This window comes from Panthera uncia (assembly GCF_023721935.1).
Source record: "Panthera uncia isolate 11264 chromosome A3 unlocalized genomic scaffold, Puncia_PCG_1.0 HiC_scaffold_12, whole genome shotgun sequence".
Taxonomy (NCBI): Eukaryota; Metazoa; Chordata; class Mammalia; order Carnivora; family Felidae; genus Panthera; species Panthera uncia.
Window position 1 is genome coordinate 8,574,074 of NW_026057579.1, and position 22,902 is coordinate 8,596,975.

General features: G+C 41.8%; 1 long non-coding RNA gene across 1 annotated transcript in view; it reads left to right on the forward strand.

Annotated features, from left to right (window-relative positions):
* The first annotated feature begins 20,929 nt into the window (after positions 1-20,929).
* LOC125937512 (uncharacterized) overlaps positions 20,930-22,902 on the forward strand; it is a 2,524-nt gene continuing 551 nt past the window's right edge. The window contains exons 1-2 of the long non-coding RNA XR_007462410.1: positions 20,930-21,170; positions 22,615-22,677. This is a non-coding gene — a long non-coding RNA (uncharacterized LOC125937512). The remainder of the gene's footprint in view (positions 21,171-22,614; positions 22,678-22,902) is intronic.

Sequence of the window (22,902 nt, forward strand, 5' to 3'; positions counted from 1 at the left end):
AGACAAAACAATAACCTGCACTTATAAAGCCAACAAGTAGCAGCCTAGATGTGGATTCAGGTTGCACTATATAGTGGGGGGGGGGGGGGTTAGGCAAATTGCTTCCTGGTTCTGTATCTCAGTTTCTCTATCTGTAAAATGGGATTAATTCCTATTCTACTGTCCATCAGGCTGTTGAAAGATTAAAATAAGTGAGCCGTGTAAAGTTCTCCATATGGTGCCTGGAACATAGAATGAGCACTTGTAGCTCCCAGAGGCCTCTTGAAGGCAAGAGGATTTCTCCCCTGCCAAGAGCTAGAATCTGCCCCTGGGCCCGTGCTTCTCAGACTTCAGTGTGCCTTTGAATCCCACCCCCACCCCTACCAGATGTTGCCAAAAAGCCACTTCCATTCAGTAGGTCTGGGGTGAGACCCGAGAATTTGCATTTCTAGCTAGTCCCACTAAACCAGTGCAACTGGTCTGCCAGGCTGCCTCGAAGAAAACCTAACACATAAAAGCTCTTCATACCTGTTACCAGTATGCAAAAGAATCATCAAGTAACTGGGAAGCTTTAAGAGTGGAGCCTTTTGGTTACTTAGATGTTCTAGTTGAATTGGGGTTAATCAGTACCACGTTTTCAGTTTCAGCTCCTGGAGCGGCCGTTTCTAAAATATATTATTAGTTCACTTTTTGGCTTTGGTAAGTACAGGACATAATTTCATCTTCCTTTGATGATTTGTGAGGCACTCAGGCTTTTGCAGCGCCTCAGGTCATTATTTAGAGCATTCATTTTCATTGCCTGGCTCCAAAGCCACAGGACGGAATTACAGGATAAGAAATTGGACTGAATTTGTTCAGACTCAGAGCATCGGCTGAACTCTGTCGAAGGGTTTTACATGTTTCTCCTAACTCTGGAACAAGTATCTTGCCGTAAACCGAGATGCCATAAACTTCTCTTGCATAAATCAGGATGTTATTCTGGTGAAGTGAAGGGCCCAATTGTGCTCTGCATAGTTGAGTTGTACACAATGCTACATGATAATCCCATGCCAGGGATGTAGCCAGGGCCTCCGTCATATATAGGCTGCCCTGACCTTCTGCGGAGAGCGCTAAAGGGACCTTCCACTGCCATATTGCCTCACCACTAAGCCAAACGCTTCCTTCCTCCCCAGTCTTATCTTAACAAAGAATTAGGGCAGCTCCCAAGCCACTTCTCAAATAAACTCAGGGCTGCTGCTCCTAAACATTTAGAAAACTTGTGTTTTTCTTTTCCCTTGTGGTGGTTTTACAGGGGGTTTCTGCTCCTTGGGTGGTATTTCTCAAGCTGTTTCAAACACAGCATTGGTTACAGACCACACGAACCACGTCTCGTCTCGCCCAGCTACTTTTCTCAATTCAGTTCTGTCTATTCCCTTCCTTCTCCTTATTCCCCTCCTTCCTTTCTTCTTGGACTGTTTCTCCTCCCTCCCAGCTGTTCTTACTGAGGCAGGACCCGTGGTGGTCACACTCACCAAGAAGGCCACGTCTTATTTCCAGGGCCACTCTGGCATCCCCTTTGTTTCCAACTCTTGCCCTCTGAGCTTTCTCTGTTAACACCAGTTCCATTCTTGTAGGAACGCTTCTGACATATTTAAGTCAGGCACCATTTCTTCTGAATGTTTCTCTGATTTGGAACCTTTCTGAATGTCTCCCTAGTCTCAGCTAGGGACATGACAAATGCTCCTCTTGGAGCCGGAGACATCATGTCTGATCCTTCCATTCTGGCCATCAGTAGACATGAACGTGAAGGTTTGCTTGGACAGCTGTGCAGCACGGCCCAGGCCAATCCAAAATAAACCCCAATCTAACCCCAGAAGCTTTGAAGAATGATGTAGATTAGTTGTATCCAATAGAAATACAATGTGAGCCACTTACTTGAAAACTTTACGTTTTCAAGTAGCTACGTGTTTTTAAAAAAATAAATAAAAAGAAACAGGTAAAATTGATTTTGATAATTCACTTTAATCCAATATGTTAAGAATACTATCATTTCAACAATTTTCATTGTAAAAGGTTATCAATGACACAGATATTTTACATTCTCTTTTTCATATAATTTTTCAAAATCCCAGGCACATTTCAATTTGGACCAGCCACGCTTGAATGGCTCCGTATCCGCACCTGGCTCGTGGCTCCCACGCTGGAAAGAACAGACTGTAGATATTTAGTGATTTTCATAAGGGAGCAAGGGGAGAGGTTTTTCCCCAGCGTATCATAAAGGCTACATCCTTAAAACCTTTTCTAGACCATTCTCTCCACCCAAGGCAACTACTGACAATCTCTCTCCCCATGTACCCCCATCCCCTCTTTTCTTCTTTTTCCCTCCTCCTTCATAACTTGCCATCCCGGCCCTAGGGCCCTGACACTGAAAACTCTCCTGTGACCGCTTTTTAGTAGTCACTAATTTAGTAGTGAATAAAACCGACTATTTTGTTTGCTTATTCTTCAGGGTTCACAGTTGAGCCGGCGCCAGCTCGCCAGTGGCCCAGGTTTCTCGTGGGGGCCACGCCTGGGTGAGCACTGGAGCACCCCAAAGGGGAGCAAATGAGCCACTCTTCGATGCGTGGGGACTTTACCAAGGCAGCCGGGTCTGCCTGCGGTGAAAATGCTCTGGTCACCCCGCCCACTTTTCAGAGCCTTCCTCAGGACGGAGGCCAGCCCTGCGGCCCTGACAGAGGGTGAACGCGAGAGAAAGGATTCTGCTCCTTGGCAAACACCGGTCCCTCCCTACAACGCCCGAGAGCCTCGGGAGAGGGTAGGGGAACACGGATGCAAAGCAACCCTCCCTGGACCCCACTTTTATTATATTCAGCTGCAAGGGCTACGGAATTCATCGTGATCTGTTTATACAGCTTTTCTGTCGACACCAATTAGATCTACTCTCTGCTTCTCTGAGACTCACATGGGCCATCCCCCAAAGACACGCGGGTTGAGTTACAGCTTCCGGTGGTGAGAATGGAATTGTTCGTGTTCAGTTCTCTCCCTCCACTAAGATTCCTTGTGAAACTCAGAGTTTTAAATCATGACGTTTGCTCCTATGATTAGATGCTCTTATCTGTGGAAAATAGACACACACAATAACATCTAGGTAAGCAGTCTTGACCTTCTTAAGACATGTTGGATCCCACTGAATGACCCCTCAGTATCACTACATCCACACGAAAGATAGGATTGGACCCTGCGAGACCTATCCCCCAAATGACCCAAATTTTCACAGGAATCAGAATTCACTCAGACTCCTCAAGGTCATTCAGATCAAGAGAGGCCTAAAGCTAGTCTATTGGAACCCAATAGTTCTTTTAAACCAATGCAGTTCTGGCAGAAATGGGTCATCCAGGGAGAGAGTGGATTTGAACTACATTCACATCACCATCTTTCACCTCATGTCCATCACTCATAGAAACCTTGGGCATCAGAGAAACCTGACTACTCTTGATACACCCTTTGTATCTAAACATTAAAAATACCTAAGAAATATCGATTGTTCTTTTCATTTTTCCCCAGCTGAATCAAGTCATTCTAACATTGAATGGTTTTTTAATATCTTTGACACAGTCCTCCTCCTATGCTTGCCAATAATATAATGCATTAGTTGGCTGGTGAATTTTCTCATTTCTTTTCTCAACTCAGCAGCCAGAACTGCTTCTCCCTAGTTGGCAGAAGTTGAGGATGCCCACTTTTGCTGACTTTTGTGCCTGTTCATTGCCGGAAATCCATAATATTTAAGATTTTTAAAAATTTCTCATCTTTTGCAGGGAGGCTATCAGCTGTGGCCAGAAAGCCAACATTTCCTGAATTTACTCTATGCTTAAAAGGTACCCAACACAGGTCTCTACTTGCCTGCAATCCTCAAGAAACATTTGCCAGGTTAGACAAGTTATGCAAGAATTCTGTATACAATCCAATCACCTGGAAGATGTTTTGTTGCTGTTGATAAGTATAGGAGCATGTCCTTCTGTGTGTGGTGTAGAGCTAATTCATTTATGATACTTCTCTCTGTTGATCTGGATGAATGACAATTTCTGAAAAGCTTAAGACCGTTGCGGGACAGCAGAAAAGGTGTCAATGAACTGGACTCTGCCACTAGCTAATTGTGCTCTTGGAAAGTCACTTAATCTCCATGAACCACATTTATCTTTGTCTATTAAAATAGGCGATTAGATTAGATCAGTGGCATATGTAAGTGATGAATCACTGGATTGTACTCCTGAAGCCAAGACCACACTCTATGTCAACTAACTTGCGAATGAATAAATAAATAAATACGATTAGATCAGTGGTTCCCAAAGGGCAAGTCTCACTTTGGAAGCCTCCGCATCCCTGGGCTCTCCAAATCCTTGTGTGCACCTAGAATGCTATAGCTGAAACAAATGACACGTTATGCTCATATAGATATAGTTAGTTGTTTCAAATATATGTAATTACTGTCCTGATTAATAAAGGTTAAATTCATGCAAATGACTGTTGAATTCATAGGGGCATATTGTCATTGTGCACCTTCTGACCCATGCATGATACAATACCTATTGTATCCTGGCTGCTAGATGCATGGATGCTACGTAACATGTAAGCCCTACTGAATGAGAAACTAAGATACGTTGAGGTCAAAAAGGGATGCTCGCACTTGAAAAGGCTTGAGAAATCTGTAAGGTTTCTTGCAGCAATAGAATTCTATGGCTAAACATTTCCATTTTGACAGGGGGTTATTCCATGCTGTAACTCAAAGACCAGTAAGGGAAATAACTGAGCACGGGGCAGACTTCAAGGAACCGTCAACTCTCACCATGCAGGCCAGACCTCCCCTGGTCACACTGCACTCTAATTAACTGCAAAAGCTCTTGCAGAAGAGAGGAAAATTCCAGATGGGGGCTATTACTGTCTTGGAAGATTTCTTGAGACTTTTTTTTTTCCTCCTCTTTTCCATTTAACTATCAACTCACTTCTGGCTCTATGTATCTGGAAGAGTCCATCTATATTAACTGTAGCAGCCAAACATAAAGCAAGTATGTTTAATTATAGCCAAAGTATTTTAACTTGAAACCAAGAAGTCTTTTCAAAATAGGCATATGCAAATATTAAGCAAATTATACCCAAACCACAAACCGCTTCTTCTGGGAACCATCTAATTATTTTTTTTTCACCTTAATATAAGCCTTAGGATAATCCTGATAGTGAGAATTATTCCAAGGATGTAGGACCACATAGTCACTTATGTAAGAAGCCAAGTTGAATGATTATAAAAATAAAAGGATATAAAACCTTTTTAAAATGTTAATTCCAATATAGTTAACATACAGTGTTATAGTAGTTTCAGGTACACAATAGAGTAATTCAGCAATTCTGTACATTATTCAGTGCTCATCACAAGTGTACTTTTAATCCCCTTCTCCTGTTTCACCCATCCCCATGCACCACCCCTCTGGTAACCATTAGTTTATGCTCTATGGTTAAGAGTCTGTTTTTTGGTTTGTCTCTTTTTTTCTTCATTTGTTTTGTTTCTTAAATTCTACATGTGAGTGAAATCATATGGTATTTGTGTTTCTCTGACTGACTTATTTCACTTAGCATTAAATTCTCTAGATCCATCGATGTTGCATATGGAAAGATTACATTCTTTTTATGGCTGAGTAATATTATATATAATATATAGCAGTAGGAACATTTTAACAATGTTGGTTCTTCCAATCCATGAGCATGGATTATCTTTCCTTTTGTTTTGTCTTCAATTTCTTTCATCAGAGTTTTACAGTTTTCAGAGTATAGGTCTTCACCTCCTTGGTGAACTTTATTCCTAGGTATTTCTTCTTTTTGATACAATTATAAATGGGATTGTTTTCTTCATTTCTCCTTTCTGCTCCTTCGTTATTAGCATATAGAAATGCAACAGATTTCTGTGTATGGATTTTATATCGTATGATCTTACTGAATTCATTCATCACTTCTAGTAGTTTTTTTTTTTTTTTGGTGGAGTCTTTAGGGTTTTTTCTGTATATTGTGTCATGTCATCTGCAGATGGTGAAAGTTTTACCTCTTCCTTACCCATCTGGATGCCTTTTATTTCTTTTTCTTGTCTGATTGCTGTGGCTAGGACTTCCAGTACTATGTTAAATAAAAGTGATAAGAATGGACATGCTTGCCTTGTTCCTGATTTTAGGGGAAAGCTCCCAGGTTTTCACTATTGAGTATGATGTTAGCTGTGGGTTTTTCATCTACAGCCTTTATTATGTTAAAGTATATTCCCTTTAAACCTACCTCATGGAAGATTTTTATCACGGATGGATGTTGAATTTTGTCAATGCTTTTTCTGCGTCTATTGAAAAGATCATATGGTTTTTATCCTTTCTCTCGTCGATGTGATGTATCACACTGATTAATTTGAACATGGAACCACCCCTGGAAAAACTCCCACTTGATCAATGGTGAATGATTTTCTGATGTATTGTTGGATTTGGTTTGCTAATATTTTGTTGAGGATTTTTGCATCTGTGCTCATCAGAGATGTTGGCCTGTAGTTCCTTTTTTTTTTTTTTTTTTTTTGGCATGTCTTTATCTGGTTTTGTTATCAGGGTAATGCTAGCCCCATAAATTGAATTTGGAAGTTTTCCTTCATCTTCTATTTTTTTTAGTATAGTTTGAGAAAAATAGGCATTAACTCTTCTTTAAATGTTTGGTAGAATTCACCTGTGAAGTCATCTGGTCCTGGACTTTTGGTTTTGGGAATTTTTGATTACTGATTCAATTTCATTGCTCATAATTGGTCTATTTAAATTTTCTATTTCTTCCTGTTTCAGTTTTGGGAGGATATGAATATCTCTTAAAGAGATAAAAAAGGGACAACTTATTTATTATGAGTTCCTTGAAGGGTGGACTATCTTATTTATCTTTGCATCTCTGAATACTAGCATTTGTTTATGGTCATTGTTATAGATAAATATAAATGAGGAATTTCCTGAATATAAAAAAGAAAGCAATAGAATTGAAAGAGGATCTTGATGGCCCCGTGACTAAAGAGGATAGAATTCGAAATTATCGATCACAGTCTGTGAAGTTAATATGAATGATACAGAATTGAAGTTTATTTATGTGAATATGTTTTTGAAGAGCTTAGGAAAAAAAACAGGAAATAAGCCAGAACTACCAGAACATATCAGTGTAAGTGATAGGTAATAATTTTTCCGCTATCTTAACAAAAGGACTTCCTGGGGATTGGCGTATCAGATTAAATGTGGAGTTTGCAAACTATCATGACAATATGATGTGACTAAAAATGTCAGAGGAATGACTTACAGGGACTATTTCTCCAATCCAAAGATGCCAGAGAGTAGTAGGAAGTAAAACTCTTAGCAAAAGAAGGAAGCAAAATGATCAAAAAGAGAGGTGCTTTCCTGAGATCAAGATGCTCAGAAAATACATGAGGTGCCTGGGTGGCTCAGTGGGTTGAGTGTCTGACTCTTAATTTCAGCTTAGGTCATGTTCCCAGGGTTGTGGGATTAAGCCCTGCAAAGGTCTCTGAGCTGAGCAAGGAACCCGCTTAAGATTTTCTCTCTCTCTCCCTCTGCCCCTCTCCCCCACTCATACTCTTTCACTCTCTCTAAAAAATAAAAATTAAAAAGTTTTTAAAAACCGTCTTAAAAAATGATGCTCAGGAAATACAGAGTTTAGGCAAAAACAAAACAGCTGACTTAGCATGTTTCAAAAGAGAGACAGCCTTGGTGAGCCTGTGACATGTGACTAAGCAGTTAGCATGACCACAAAGAGAAACTTCAACCAAAGAAAGAATTATCTACAGGAATAATAAAAGTGGGCATCAACATTTTGTTTTTTTAAGTAAACCCAGTCCTAGGCACTTTACTTTCTCATCTAATTCCATTTTCTCAATTCTGCCAGGTAGGTATGTGCAACATGATACCACTCCAAAGATGAGGTTGGAGAAGTTTGCCCCAACTGGCCCAACCAGAAAATGGCAGGGCCAGGACTCAAAGACATGACTCTTTGAACTGATCAATGTTCAACATTACATGGCTTCCATTGGGGATCCTAATGGAAACCAAAGGAGCGAGGGATTTAAGGAACAAGAGGAGAAGTGCCCTTGACTGTCAAAAGTTTGGTGTTGACTTCTACTAAATCCATGGGAAAAGCCTAGCCACACGTAGAAGGAAGGTGAAATGGTCCACCCCATGAAACAGAGTCTGAGCATCATTTTAAAAAGGAAGAGAAAGAAGGAATTAGTAGCAGAGGCCATGACATTGCAAGACACTGTTGACAAGATTTTTGCACAAAATCTGCTGCAATGGCTGACAGAAACAGCCAAAAGCGTGATATATACAACCTGGCGATCTGCCCTGGAGAGGCAGGAAAGAGCTGACAGTTTGGGTGAACTTAAGAGAAGTCACAAAGAGGGAGTGAAAAAGAAAGTTAATAGATTTTGAGCAGGGAAAAGGCTTTGTGCTCAGACAACACAAATCATATACACACAAACTAGACAATAACACAAAGCAGTGTGGAGCGTGGGAAATATTACTTGTGATATAGACTATAAGAAATATAGGAAATCAGATCTTGGTGCTAGAGACCGTGTGTGCATTTTACCATAATTTTTTAAAAGATAGTTCTAAACCCAAATTTGAAAAGTATTTTTAATTAGAATTCAGTTGAGCGAACAAAAACCAGTGAGGTTTCATTGAGTAATAATAGAGGAAGGACTGGACCAAAAGTCTAGAGATTTAATATAATATTTTTAAACAAATACATTGACATTTCTAAAACGTAATTTCCTCACTGGTAAACAGGCTATAATAATAATAGGAGGCTCAGAGGATCTTTGTGAACATTAAACGCAATGATGTTTGTGAAAATTGCCAGTACTATTCGGTCTTCTTCCTCCTCATTATTATTATTCCTGCCCCAGTCCTACTTAGCACTGTGACCTTAAACAACAGTAAAATGAGAGTGGAGGTGGTGAGTTAGGCTAGATTATCCCTTTAAACTCTCCCATTCTCTGCTTATATGAATCATTACTTTCTCTTCAAAATCATGTAAGTGTATTTTGTAATAGATAAGCAATTACAATGTGTAAGAACACAGCATCCCCGTACCCAGTGGATAGGAAGAGAAATTAACAAGAGAGGCAAAACTGCTCATCTAATCTCATACATTTTTTTCATAATATATTTTATTTAACCAGTATATCCAAAATGTTACCATTCTACCATGTAATGAATATAAAAATGAGTAAGGATATGCTTGCATTTTTTTTTTTATTGAAGTACCCTTGACACACGATGTTACATTGGTTTCGGGTGTACAATATAGTTGTGCATAGCTACCGTCTGTTATCATACAAGCTATTACAATATGGTTGCCCATATTCCCTGTGCCTTTACCCTCATGACGTATTCACTCCCTAACTGGAAGCCTGTACCCCCCAATCCCCTTCACCCATTTTGCCCATTCCTCTACCTCCCTCCCCTCTAACATTCTCTGTATTTTCAGGTCTGTTTCTGCATTTTATTTGTTTGCTTCTTTATTCATTTGTTTTCTGCCCATATAATTTCAAAAGTGCCTCCACCTAGCGGTTTTCCAACTAATATATAACTGAAATCGCACTCACTGCCAAGAGAGACAACCCAGTGTCACATTTCATGTCCTGGATCTCTGGGTGATGCACACATCTCTGACATCCAGCTATGGGTCCTCTTGATCCAACAACCCGCAGTTTAAATGATCACTTTAGGGGTGCCTGGGGGGCTCAGTCGGTTAAGCATCCGACTTCGGCTCAGGTCATGATCTCACGGTTCGTGGGTTCAAGCCCCACATCTGGCTCTGTGCTGACAGCTCAGAGCCTGGAGCCTGCTTCGGATTCTGTGTCTCCCTCTCTCTCTGCCCCTCCCCCGCTTGTGCTCTGTCTCCCTCTGTCTCAAAAATAGACATTAAAAAAAAATTTAAATGACCACTGTAATGATCCCCTATACCTCCTTGACATAGTAGAGGAAAGAAAACAGCATATCTTCAATTAAAGGTCCTTTCGGAAAGACCAGCATGGCATGTGCCATACCCTGTAGAATAACTTACATCTTGACGGTGGAACCAATCTGACCACGCAGGCTTTGCCCTGTAGACAGATCACCCAAGTTCATTCTTCTCCAAGGTATGCCTGCAATGAATGCAGAACAAAAATTCTTCTGGACGTCCTGCCCCTTAGCATCTCTTTTTTGTGGGGTGTTCTCACAAGGACCTGGGGATTGCCTTAGAAACCTAACCATCTCAAGCACATTGGAGTTGTCATTCCTCTGGCAATTCAATACATTTTTGTTAACTTTGTTTTTATGTTTATTTATTTTCGAGAGGGGGGAGCAGCAGAGAGAGAGGGAGACAGAGTATGAAGTAGGCGGTGCAGAACCCAATAGGGGGCTCGAACTCACGAACCCGTGAGACCCTAGCTGAAGTCAGACACTTAACTGACTAAACCACTCAGATGCCCCAATTCAATTCTTTTTAAACCCCGGTCTTCTACTGATTTGAGCCCACTTCTGTAAGTGAAAACCAGAAATCTTGTCTTATCCTGTCCTTGATTACAGACCAGACTCTTTTGCATATCTGTCCCTTAGCAGCAGGTCTTAGCTCCCAGCTAAATGACTCCTCAGCTAAATGATGGCTCATCAGTGCTGTGCCCAAGCTGAGGCCATTGGTCGACTGTTTACCAGAGAGTGAATTATTACTTCACCACCAGCAAATGCTCAGCAGGATAGTTTGGAAGAAAGCCTTAAAGGATCAGGCTTCCAGATTTCTCAAATTCCTCCTGAGTCCCCTCCCACCTCCCCACTTCAGCCAACACTAACTTCCGCTTGGGGCAGGGTTATTGGCTTCTGTAGTTCCACGAGGCACGTGATTATCTGACCCACAGCAGTCTTAGATTACCACTCACAGCCAAACAGGGGAAGGGCATCTCTTAACAAAGTTACAAAGTATTTCCTTCCTGCTTTCAAAGGGATCAATTTACGTTGAAACTTTTTCTTTTCATGAAAGATGTGCAAGAAGCAGGCAGCCTTCTAAAATTTTGACAGCCCTTGGGGCGCCTGGGTGGCTCAATCGGTTGAGCGTCCAACTTCGGCTCAGGTCATGGTCTCTCGGTCTGTGAGTTCGAGCCCCACGTCGGGTGAAGCCTGGAGCCTGCTTCGGATTCTGTGTCTCCCTCTCTCTCTGTCCCTCCCCTGCTCATGCTCTGTCTCTCTCTGTCAAAAATAAACATTAAAAAAATTTTTTAATAAAAGTAAAATTTTGATCACTCTTCTAAAGTTCCAGTGTCAGCAGTTATGCGGTCTGAGTCCTAAGAAACAACAGGTGACCCTTCAGCCATATATTTCAGAAGAGCATAACAAAGATTGTCAAGTTTCCTGCTCTTGATAGGAGGGGCAGGCGGGGGTCCTCTGTGTCCTGTGCCACACTTAGACTCATCCAAATCCTCATAATAGAGTCTGTCCCTACCAATGGCTTATTCCTAATATCAATTCTATACCTTTTTTTTTTTTTTTTTTTTTTTGGTTATATAGGACAGAAAACCAATTCAAACCATCTTAAGAAAAACAAAGGAAATTTATTGGTTTGTGTGGCTGGAAAGCCCAAGAGTAAAACTTCAAGCACAACTAGATCAAAGATTTCAAACAATTCACCTGGACCCTTCTCCGTTTCTCCTTCTCTTCCCACCAGCTCAGTCTGTCTCTCTCTATCTCTCAGACCTGCTTGTTTGTGTTTTGTTTGCTTGTTTCATTTTATTCATGGTGGCTTCAGTCTGTCTTACTATAGATGGACTGTTCACATGACAGGAAAGATGGCCACTGGCATCCCAACCCTACATCCATATAGGTCATAGTCCATACATGTAATTTAATTCAAGAGTCCTGATTGGCCCTATTTGGATTATATATCCACCCAGTCCAATCATTGTGGACAGGTTATCACAACCAACCAGGTCTAGGGATATACTCACTCTGAAGTGATAATTGCACCAAAAATACATGGGTTGGGGGTATAAATGTTCCTCAATCAAAAAACAAAAACAAAAACATGACACTGAGCAGAAAACAAAATAGATGTTCCATCATTCTGACATATTTGTCTTCTATGCTTGAGGGCATTCCCAATATTCATGGGATGATAAAATACACTACCCAGCTATCTTTTTTGAAAAATGTACTTGAAGAATTCTAGCTAACCAAAATTAAGATATAAGAAAGAAGATGTCCAAATACTAAAAAAAATACTGGCATAGTTCTTTTCCTCAGTTTTGAAGGAAACGGTTTTGACCCTCGGCTTGGGAGTCAAGTTTTATTTGTGTTTTCAGATAGATCTTACCATCATCTATCATCCTAGGGTGATTCTTCGTCCCATTTTTTTTTTCAACTATGCTTTTCCTAGGTGCCTTTCCCAATTCCTAGAAATCTGATTCTCAAGTCACATCCTTCATCATGCATTTCAGGGGGCATTTCTTAATTGGATTTGACCAGCTGGTACGTAGCTAGTGGGGTGGCTAAAATCCAAAAATACCAACAACACCAAATGCTGACAAGTATGTGAAGCAACAGAAACCCTCCATTCATTGCTGGTGAGAACGCAAAATGGTAGGGCCACTTTCGGAGACAGTTTGGCCGTTACTTCCTCGGTTAAACGGAGTGTCACCATACAATCCAGCATTCATACTTCTAGGTGTTTACCCAAATGAGAGAAAACTTCTGTTTATAGCAGTTTTACTCACAACTGCCCAAACTTGGAAGTACTCAAGATGTTCTTCAACAGGTGAACGGATAAACAATTTGTGGTACATCCTTTCAATGGAATATTATATAGCAATAGAAAGAAATGAGCTATATTTCTGATTCTCTAACACAACCTTCTGAAACAGCCACACACAGAGAAGTACAAGTCATTGACACCTTGACCAGGATAACCCAGTGAGCTCCCTGTTTTCTGCTATAACATGAAATTCAGGACAACTCTAGCATCCCAAGGACTACCCGGATTCAGGCCTGACCAGAACAAGCGTGGAGGACCCAACACTTAGAGCTACTTTCAGGAAGATAAAATGGATTTTAGGATAATTTTTTTTAAAAAAGAAAACCCTGGGGGCGCCTGGATGGCTCAGTCGGTTGAGCGTCCGACTTCGGCTCAGGTCATGATCTCACGGTTTGTGGGTTCGAGCCCCACGTCGGGCTCTGTGCTGTCGGCTCGGAGCCTGGAGCCTGTTTCAATTCTGTGTCTCCCTCTCTCTCTGCCCCTTCCCCGCTCATGATCTGTCTCTCTCTGTCTCTCAAAAATGAATAAATGTTTTAAAAAATTTTTAAAAAAGAAAGAAAACCCTGAAATTTAGAGATTCTGAGAAAAGAGTCACCTTTAGGTAATATGCCCAAGTTACAGGGAATCCTGGGAGAGGGCCAAAATTAGCCTTGTTCAGGGGAACTCCTGATCAAGAATCAGGCAAGATGTATAGAGTATCCTGGGGTGCCTGGGTGGCTTAGTTGGCTAAGCCTCTGACATCGGCTCAGGTCACAATCTCGCAGTTTGTGAGTTTGAGCCCCATGTCGGGCTCTGTGCTGACAGCTCAGACCCTGGAGCCTGCTTTAGATTCTGTGTCTCCCTTTCTCTCCACCCCTCCCCTGTTCATGCGCGCTCTCTCTCTCTCTCTCTCTCTCAAAAATAAACAAATGTAAAAAACTTTTTTTAAAAAGATGTGTAGACTATCCCACAAGCACCACCAAAAATACTGGGCTTGTCTCAATATAGCTACAGCTTCTCAGAAATACTGTTAGTTAAATATTTCATTTCTCTCCAGCCTGGTATCTTTCTTTTAGTTATCCTTTAGCTACCCTTTGTTATTGATTTATTCCTTGATTGGGCTGTGCTTAAAGTTTGCGGTCTGTAGATTACCAATTCTTGAAATTTACTGAGACTTGTTTTATAGTCCAGTACATGGACAGTTTTTGTAAATGTTGTGTGACATGCAGGAATCTATATATTTCATGAAATAAAACTTCTTAATGGTCTATGAAGCTATGAAAAGACACAGAAGAACCATAAATGCCTATTGCTCAGTAAAAGAAACCTGCCTGAAAAGGCTACGTATTGTATGATTCCAACTATATGACATTCTGGAAAATGCGAATCTATAGAGACAGTAAAAAGATCAGTGGTTGCCAGCAGTTTGGGGGTAGGGAGAGGGAGGATGAATGGATTGAGCACAGGGACTTTTGGGACAATGAAACTCCTCTGTATGCTACTGTAAATGTGGATACATGACCTTGTGCATTTGTCAAAACCCCTAGAATGTACAAACACAAAGAGTGAATCCTAATTTAAACTATGGACTTCAGGTAATAGTAATGTAACAACGTTGATTCATCAATTATAACAAATATAGCATATCAGTGTAAGGTGTTAATAGGGGAAACTGAGGCAGGTGTATGGGAATTCTCTGCACTTTTTATTCACTATTTTTGTAAACCTAAAACTACTCTAAAAAATAAAGTCTAGTAATTAAAAAAAAAACATATTTGGCTGAAGCATCTCGTGGTGTCAGAAATAAGGAAGTGGTTACATCACAAAAATGTGGTTACATCAAAGGACACAGGAGGGATGCCCGGGTGGCTCAGTCAGTTAAGAGTCCCACTATGGATTTCGGCTCAGGTAATGATCTCATGGTTTGTGAGTTTGGCCGGATGTCAGGCTCCACGCTGACAGCATGGAACCTGCTTGGGATTCTCTCTCTTCCTCTCTCTCTGCCCTTCTGACCCCTCTCAAAATACATAAATAAACTAAAATAAAATAAAGGACACAGGAGCCAATCTAAAGGAGCTCCCAGTAGCCAAAGCTAGATCAACTTACAACACAAAATAAATGATGATAGTGTAAAGTTATAATCTAAAGAATAAAATAAATATTCACAAGTCCATATTGATGTATATAAGTAAGTAAGTAAACAGAGAAAGGATAACTTTTCCTTATACAAGAATTCCAATTTAGAAATATATAAGGAATCAGGGTCATAGAAAATCACCATTAGAACACTATAGTAATGGGGCACCTGGGTGGCTCAGTCGGTTAAGCATCCAACCTCGGTTTAGGTGAGTTCTCATGGGTTGTGAGTTCGAACCTCGCGTCGGGCTCTGTGCTGACAGCTCAGAGCCTGGAACCTGCTTCAGACTCTGTGTCTCCTTCTCTCTCTGCTCCTCTCCTGTTAGCACTCTGTCTCTCTCTGTCTCTCTCTCTCTCAATAAATAAACATTAAAAAAAAAAGAACAATACAGTAATAACTGCTACCAGCTAGATCTTCCAATGAATGCTCAGATTAGTGGGTGAAAGTTTGAAGAGATACAGGATATTTATATAATCTCAAAATATTGTCCACAAACTATTTACTAACTATGATGGGAAAATAGTAACTGTACAGCAGAGAAACCTGGAAGATACACCGTAACCCAGTGATCAAGGTTAACATCACTAGCAATGAAATATATTGACTCATTTACCCACCAATGTGGTATACTGAGAAGGGTATATAATCCCGATAAGATCCTTCCCAAATTGCATAGTCACAATCTAATCATGAGAAAACATGAGGAAATCCCAAACAGAGGGGCATTCTATAACTGTCTGATCAGACTCTTCAAAAGTATCAAAGTCCGGGAAAGGCTGAGGCACTGTCCCACATTAAAGAAGAATAATGCAACGAGATTGTGGCCGGTTCCTGGGACAGGAAAGAGACGTAGCGGGAAAATCGATGAAATCTGTATACAGTCTGCAGTTTAGTTAATAGCACAGTATTAACATCAGTTTCTTCATTTTGATCATCGTATCTTGGTGATGTAAGATGTGAGCATTAGGAAAAGTTGGGCAAAAGGTATACGGAAAGTCTCTGTACTATTTTCGTAATTCTTCTGTAAGCCTAGGCTTCTCTCAAAACAAAAAGTTAGGGGCACCTGCCTGGCTGGGTCGGTGGACCCTGCAACTCTTGATCTTGGGGTTGTGAGTTCAAGCCCCACGTTGGGTGTAGAGATTCCTTAAGAATAAACTCTTTGTTGGCACTGGGTGGCTCAGTCAGTTAAGCATCTGACTCTTGGTTTTGGCTCAGGTCGTGATCTCACAGTTTGTGGGTTTGAGCCCCACATCTTCTGTGCTGACAGCGCAGAGCCTGCTTGGGATTCTCTCTCCCCCTCTCTCTCTCTGCCCCTCCCCTGCTCATGCTCTCTCTCTCTCTCAATATAAATAAATAAACTTAAAAAAATTAATTCAAAAATAAAATCGTTGTTAAAAACAAAAAAACTATACAAAATACAAAGTTAGAAACAATAGCTGTTGTTTCTTCTGTGCTGGTGTTAGTTCCCAGTGTCTAACTTGTTCATGGGGCTGGGAAGACCTACTAACTAAAACTTTCCTCCAACACAGAGTCATGTGGAGCACCAGTTAGGTTCATTGGCGAGAAATCTGAAAAATTTCTATATTTTAAACATTTATACTAAATGGCCCTAATGTTTTGCACGTCGCCTTCCATCTGGCCCACATGTTTGTCATGAGGACAAAACGTGTCATTAAGTATAAAGTACCTATAAAGTGCCTGGCCCTTAAGTAGGCACCAAAACAAAGATAGCTCTTGTGATGGTTGCTATTTATATAATCTCATATTATATCACTTGGTTTTAGAACTTCAGGTGACATATATTTGTCTTTATACTTTTCTGTACTTTTCAGATTGGCTGTGATACTGCTATTATAGAAACAATGGGCTTCTAGAAAAGAGTCATACCCTGTGTTTGTAATTTTTGTAAAAAAAAAAAAATTGTGCATACAGTCATATCACTTCCTTCCCTTACTACCTCCTCATTGCCCTCAGGAAAAGGTCCTGAGTCCTTAACACACACACACAACAAAAAGACTTCCAGAACCTGTCCCTTCTTCCCTCTTCAGTCTCATTTCTCATTCACAACCTCACAATCCAGCCATAATTGATTTCTCTCAGTTACTGAAAAATGCCACTTTCTGTCTCCGCCAAGCCTTTCTATTATGTCTCTTTCTTGGAACACTTTTCTCCACCTTACGGCACAGGTTTACACCTCCTTATCCCTCAGCTGTCACTTGTTTGTGCATTCATTCATTGATTCCATTCATTCCACAGAATTTTATTAAGCTTCTACTTTATGCCAGGACTCTGGGGAAGAACAGTGAACAAACTAGTTCCCTCTATCATCAAGATCCTGGTGGAAAGCAGACAACACGCTCACACTGGGTAATCTGAGAGGAGTTTAATAATAGGGACGAATCAAGGAGGTGTGGGCAGGGTGTAGAGGAACTACAGGGATGGTCACAGGGGACACCACTGAGCCCACTGGGCAAAGGGAAGAAGTGGTTTGGAGCCTGGAGAGAGAGCTTGTGGAGAGGCCACCTGGCAGGACTTGTGACTTTCAGTCAAGGCCAACAGCTATCCTGATGTGACCCAGAGGAATAAAATTTCCCAGCTCATTCCCCCCTTGTCCCAATCTCCTGTCGGGGCTCCACATTAGCAAAACCCAACCTGAAGCCAGAAGCAAGCACTATTGATGCAGACTGTAAAAGCCAGTCTGCTGGGTCAGTGGGTAGGACAGAGAAGGCCGAGCATGGGTCTAAAGGAGCTAATGGAAAACATTCAGCACAAACCTTGCTCTTTATTCTAGTGGAGGGAGACAAACAGTATAATAATGGCTAACATTCAGCAAAACCAGAATAAGTGCCAGGCACATCCTAAGCACACATAACTCACTTTTTCCTCACAACAACTAATGGATTCAAATTAACAGGTGAGGAAACTGAGGCACAAAGAGGAACTGAAGGCATCAAAGCTCTGTCTTCTTGGTCAGTTACTTTTTTTTTTTTTTTCCTTTTCTGCTGGAGACCACCCCGGGAGCTAGAGCCATCCACCATCATAATTTCCCAGGACTGTCGGTTTTCCCAGGATGTGGCATATTCAGTACTAAAACCAGGACAGTCCCAGGCAACCGAGATAGTTGGTCACCCTAACCGTGGCTTTTTTCAAGCCTGTAAGAAATCCATGTTCACCTCCAGGCTCCTACCTGCTTCCTTCATGTACACAGCAATCAAACATTCTTGACAGATGGACAGATCAATCCTTATACAATTCAAGAGGAGAAAAGAAATGTACCTAAGAGAACTTACTTGAAAAAAAAGACAAAGTCACATCTAAACTCTAAATAAACCATGCAGTGTTTTTGGAAACTACAAAGCAATATTTGGGGAAGATGGAAAAAAGAGGGAAATATGAATATTATGGATAAAAGACAGAAGGTTTTTTTTTTTTTTTGAGTAGTAAAATAAAGCACCAAGACTAATGGTCGTAGGGATAAACTGAAATACAGTTGCCAACACATGTGTAAAAAAAAATAATAATAAAATGTCAAAAGCACTGGATCAAAAAAGAAAACACATTATAGAAAGAGAAAAGGAAGAAACAGAGGAGGGGAAAATAATATTAGCATATTCTGTTACACAAAATTAATATGCAATTATAAGCATTTAAGTATTCATGCTATGTAAATGCCTTTTGCAAATGAGATTATAGATTTGCTTGCAAACAGTAAGCATGCTAAATAAACGTAAGGTGCTATTATTTAAACAACAACAAAACAACGAATGGTTGATATTGGCAGCCGTCCCTACAGAAGCCTCAAGCCTCCAGGAAGATACTGTCTATAAAGAAATTTACACTGCTCACAGCATCCCCACAGCTAGACAGGGGTTAGCAAATGAGAAATAAATATTCCTCTCTGAGTTCTCCCATGAATTGAAGTTGACTGGCTGGCTGGACAGTAGCATGGTGGGTTTCAGGATGGATGTTAAGGGGACAGAATCCTTGGGCTTACGACTGCTGGACAAAAATCTCTCTGTGGGACCAGGACAAATTCAAACGGGCCTTAGCCCAAGTAAATGGCCCTCCAGCTGCGGTACTTGTAACTGTGAACACATCTGCTGTCCACTCAAGTGCCCTCCTCCCCTTCATCCACAGAGCTGATGAAGCAGAGGGACCGCAGGGGAAACTGAAGTCACTGTGTGTTTAGATCCATTCTGCAGGACACGGCAAAATCCGAAATGGATTGTGACCTGCTGATAATATTTCACAACGAACTAAGTGATCATTGATTAAAAATAGCTTTGAACGTGTATCGCACATCTATTTCAGGCCTCGTTTTATTTGGAATGCGGATAGCGCTGGAAGCCAGAGCGACATGAGCAGCAGCTGGAAATCTACTCAGACATTCTAGCCAATTCACGTCAAGCCCAGTTGGCAAAATTAATGCCATTCTGCGGTCTCAGGGAAGGAGAGATGGTTAATTATGCCCCACTGCCCAGTGGTTCCTATTATGGACACATCTGGACTGAAAGGCTCATTTGAAATCCCCAATTTCACTGCTTCCCGGAGTCTAAACCGAGTTTAAAAATTGATTTGTGAGGATGAGAGTGTAGTGCATACAAACTGCCTTGCCCACAGACTCCAGGTAGGCTCTAATGAAAGTCTGTCCTGGTTTCAAAGGCTCTTTTATGCCTTGAGTACTCATATTTCCATCGGTGTTTCCTACCAGTTCCTAAAATGCAGTATTTGGACAGGTTTCTCAGTGAATAATAAATAAAACACACACGCCCATCTCCACTCCTCCGGGCTAAGGAGTCTAGTTTCCACGGCGCCCTCAACCGCTGCAGGCTGTGATGTTTTCATCTCTCTGATAGGAAGGCGGGCTGGGACCTTGTCTGTTTCCAACAGAAAGCCTTCTAAGGAATGTCTCTGCCCTGCATCCAGGGACACAGCGGTTTGTTCCAAGGAAAACTTCCCTCTAAATGACTGCCGGCTCCTGTGTTTGTAGCAGGAATGGTTGAATGGAAATGGCACTGTTGGAGGTGCCATCTTTGAGAAGAGAATCAAAACAGATCCTCGGTCAAACCCAGGGTGGCTATTCAAATCCTACAGGGCTTCAAGTTTAGCAAACCGGTCACTTCCTGTTGCACTTAGATCTCAAATAACACAGGTCCCTTTGCTCCGTTCCAACCTCCCGTGAGACCAGCGGTGTTCACAGAGCAGAGAGCAGCATCAGGCCAGGCAGCAGCCCCAAGGGGGAGACGTACCTTGGTGAGTCGGGTGTCCCTACAGGAGGTGGTATCAGAAACTCTGGGAAGCTGTGTTCCCTTCCCCCCACCCTCCCTCGAGCTGCCTGATAACTACAGTTCATTTTGAATCTGTTCCTTTACAACAAACCTTTCAAGGCTTCACCCTCAGTAAACGGTAAAAGCTCTTAGGAGGGGGCAGCCACAGGCCTTCTCAGTCACTTACACCTGATGGTGGCTGAGTTTCCAGACTCCTCCTGACAGCAGGGATTCTGACAGAGGAAGAAAAGTTAGACTGGAGAGGGTGAGCACGACCGCCCCCCTAAAGGAAAGCAGCACGAGTACGGATATTGGGAGGAGGCTCCTCTGGAGACCCTACTGATATATTTGCCAGGAACTAACGGTGCTCAGTCTGTCCTAATTCGCATAAACAACTTGGTCGATGGATCAGCTTAATAGAAATCAGCCTTTCATAAGAATGAGGAAAATCCATCAGCTGAAGGACTTGAAAATTATACAGAGCAATATATAAGCTTAATTTCAAAACCATTTCCGAGCTGCCTGGCTGCCTAACAACGTGCCAGTGAATGCAGGGGACGGAGCTGTTCCACTCCTGGGAAGCATTTAAACAGCATCTGCATTTGTTCCTGACAACGGAGCCACAGAGGCCACGTTTGCCTTAGGCGGGTGTTGGAAACGGTGTTGGGAGGTCCGCTGCATTCTAAGGTTCTGACGGTGTACTCAATTATCTCATGGAGACGCAGGATTCCGACCAAGGACGCTGAGGTCAGTGTGACATCACAACAGCCAAAACAGAAACACGGGTGCCGGAGACTCGTAGGTGTAGGAGATCAGGCCACAGCTCCTCTGTGCCTCTTTGAACTGCCTGGGGACGAAAGAGGGGACTGCAAACTTATCAGGCTGGCCTAGACACGGAAGTATTTCAGAGGCAGGGTCGCTGTGAAGGACCCCTGACTCACAGCCTCACCCTGAGCTTCCCAAAGGCCATAGGATAGGAGGTGGTAACTAGAGGGCGGGCCTCGTGTGTTTCTCTACCATGAAACCAGTAGTGCTGAGACTATGAATGGTTCTTCCAGCCGGTACTAAAGAACCAAGTCAGGGAAGGGGATGATAGCTTGGAGTCGAATTTGGAAGCTAGGTGGCATCCAGATTTGCTCAACACTAAGGTTAAGGGTGGAGCCTGGATTCGGAATCTAATGCAACAGCAAGTGCTTGGGAGGCAAACAGATTTGCATTTAAATTCCACTTCTCCCCGGAGATTTTTGGCAATTGCCTTACACTTTCCAAGCCTCAGTTTTCTCATGGGTAAAATGGAGCTGATGATGCTTCCTTTAAGGAACTGTATGAGAGTTAAATTAGATAGAGTACGGGGGAAAAAAGACAAAAGGAAAAGCTGGGCTCAGAGCGGGCATCCTGATTTCTAATTGTCCTGCTTCCTACTCCCTTTGCACCGCAGTCCTCCCCCCTGGCTGCAGAATTGAATCACCGGGGGAATTTTTTAAACCATTCCTATGCCTGAGCCTCCCCTGCCCCAGAGATTCTGATGTAACCAATTCAGGATGAGACATAGTTATCGAAATTTTCAAATATTTAAAAAATCTCCCCAGGAGACTCTAATAAGTTCCCAAGATTGGAACCCCTGCCCAAGTATATCAGAATAAATATCATCTTTGGATTCAAAATTTTCTATTATGGTTTGGGCAAATATTTTACTTCTCTGAGGCTTAATTTATTTAGTATTTTAAGAAGGGGAGTAATATTCCAATTTTATAGAATTCCTTTGAATATATAGTGAGATATATTTCATAAAGCTCCCAAAAGAAGTAACTGACAATTAATAGATGCTCAATAAATACTCATTTCTCTCCCTTTCATTTCTTTTTTCCCCAAAGTTTGTTTATTTATTTTGAGAGGGGAGAGGGGCAGAGAAGGGAGAGAGAGAGTTCTAAGCAGGCTCCACGCTATCAGCACAGAGCCTGATGTAGGGCTCTATCCCACGACTGTGAGATCATGACCTGAGCCAAAACCAAGAGTTGGACACTTAACCACTCAGCCACCCAGGCGCCCCTCTCCCTTTCTTTTCTTGTCATTAATCAAGGAACACATGTGTTAAAATATAAAATATGAATAAATAAATAAGGCCAATAGACATGACATAGTACCAATCAGACAGTTTTGAAATTAATTACTAACTCCGTTAGGCAAGAGTATCTTACGTATCTTCTGCTACGTAAGGTTAAATCCTAAGATAGGGCTGGCAAAAATGGCATTCATTAATCCCATTCCTCCCTTCCATGCTCATGGCAGACATCACTAATCAATCATAGCACTCTTTCCCACTGACCCCTAAAGAGGCATCAAATTCCTTTACCATACAGCCTATACTAACAATTAATCAGAGCTGCCATTTGTATTGAAAGACATTTGCCTTCCCTGTCTTAGGTCATGAGCTGCCTCAAGCCTGCAAATGAAGCATACTGCAGAGAAAATTAAGTGGACTTCCGGGTAAGTGGAGAGAGTGTGGAGTGGAGAGAAATAAAGGCAGACCCTGAGAGTGCCCAGCTCTGTGCCCCCCGATCTGTACTAAGCTAAAACTCTATGCTTTCCGGCGAGTGCAAGGAATGCAGTGGGGAAACAAGTAAACACCAAGCTAGAAATGAAAGAACCAGCGTCTGCACGGTGCCTAGTGCACTCAAGGTGCACTTCCCTCCCACGATTTCCAGAAAGGGC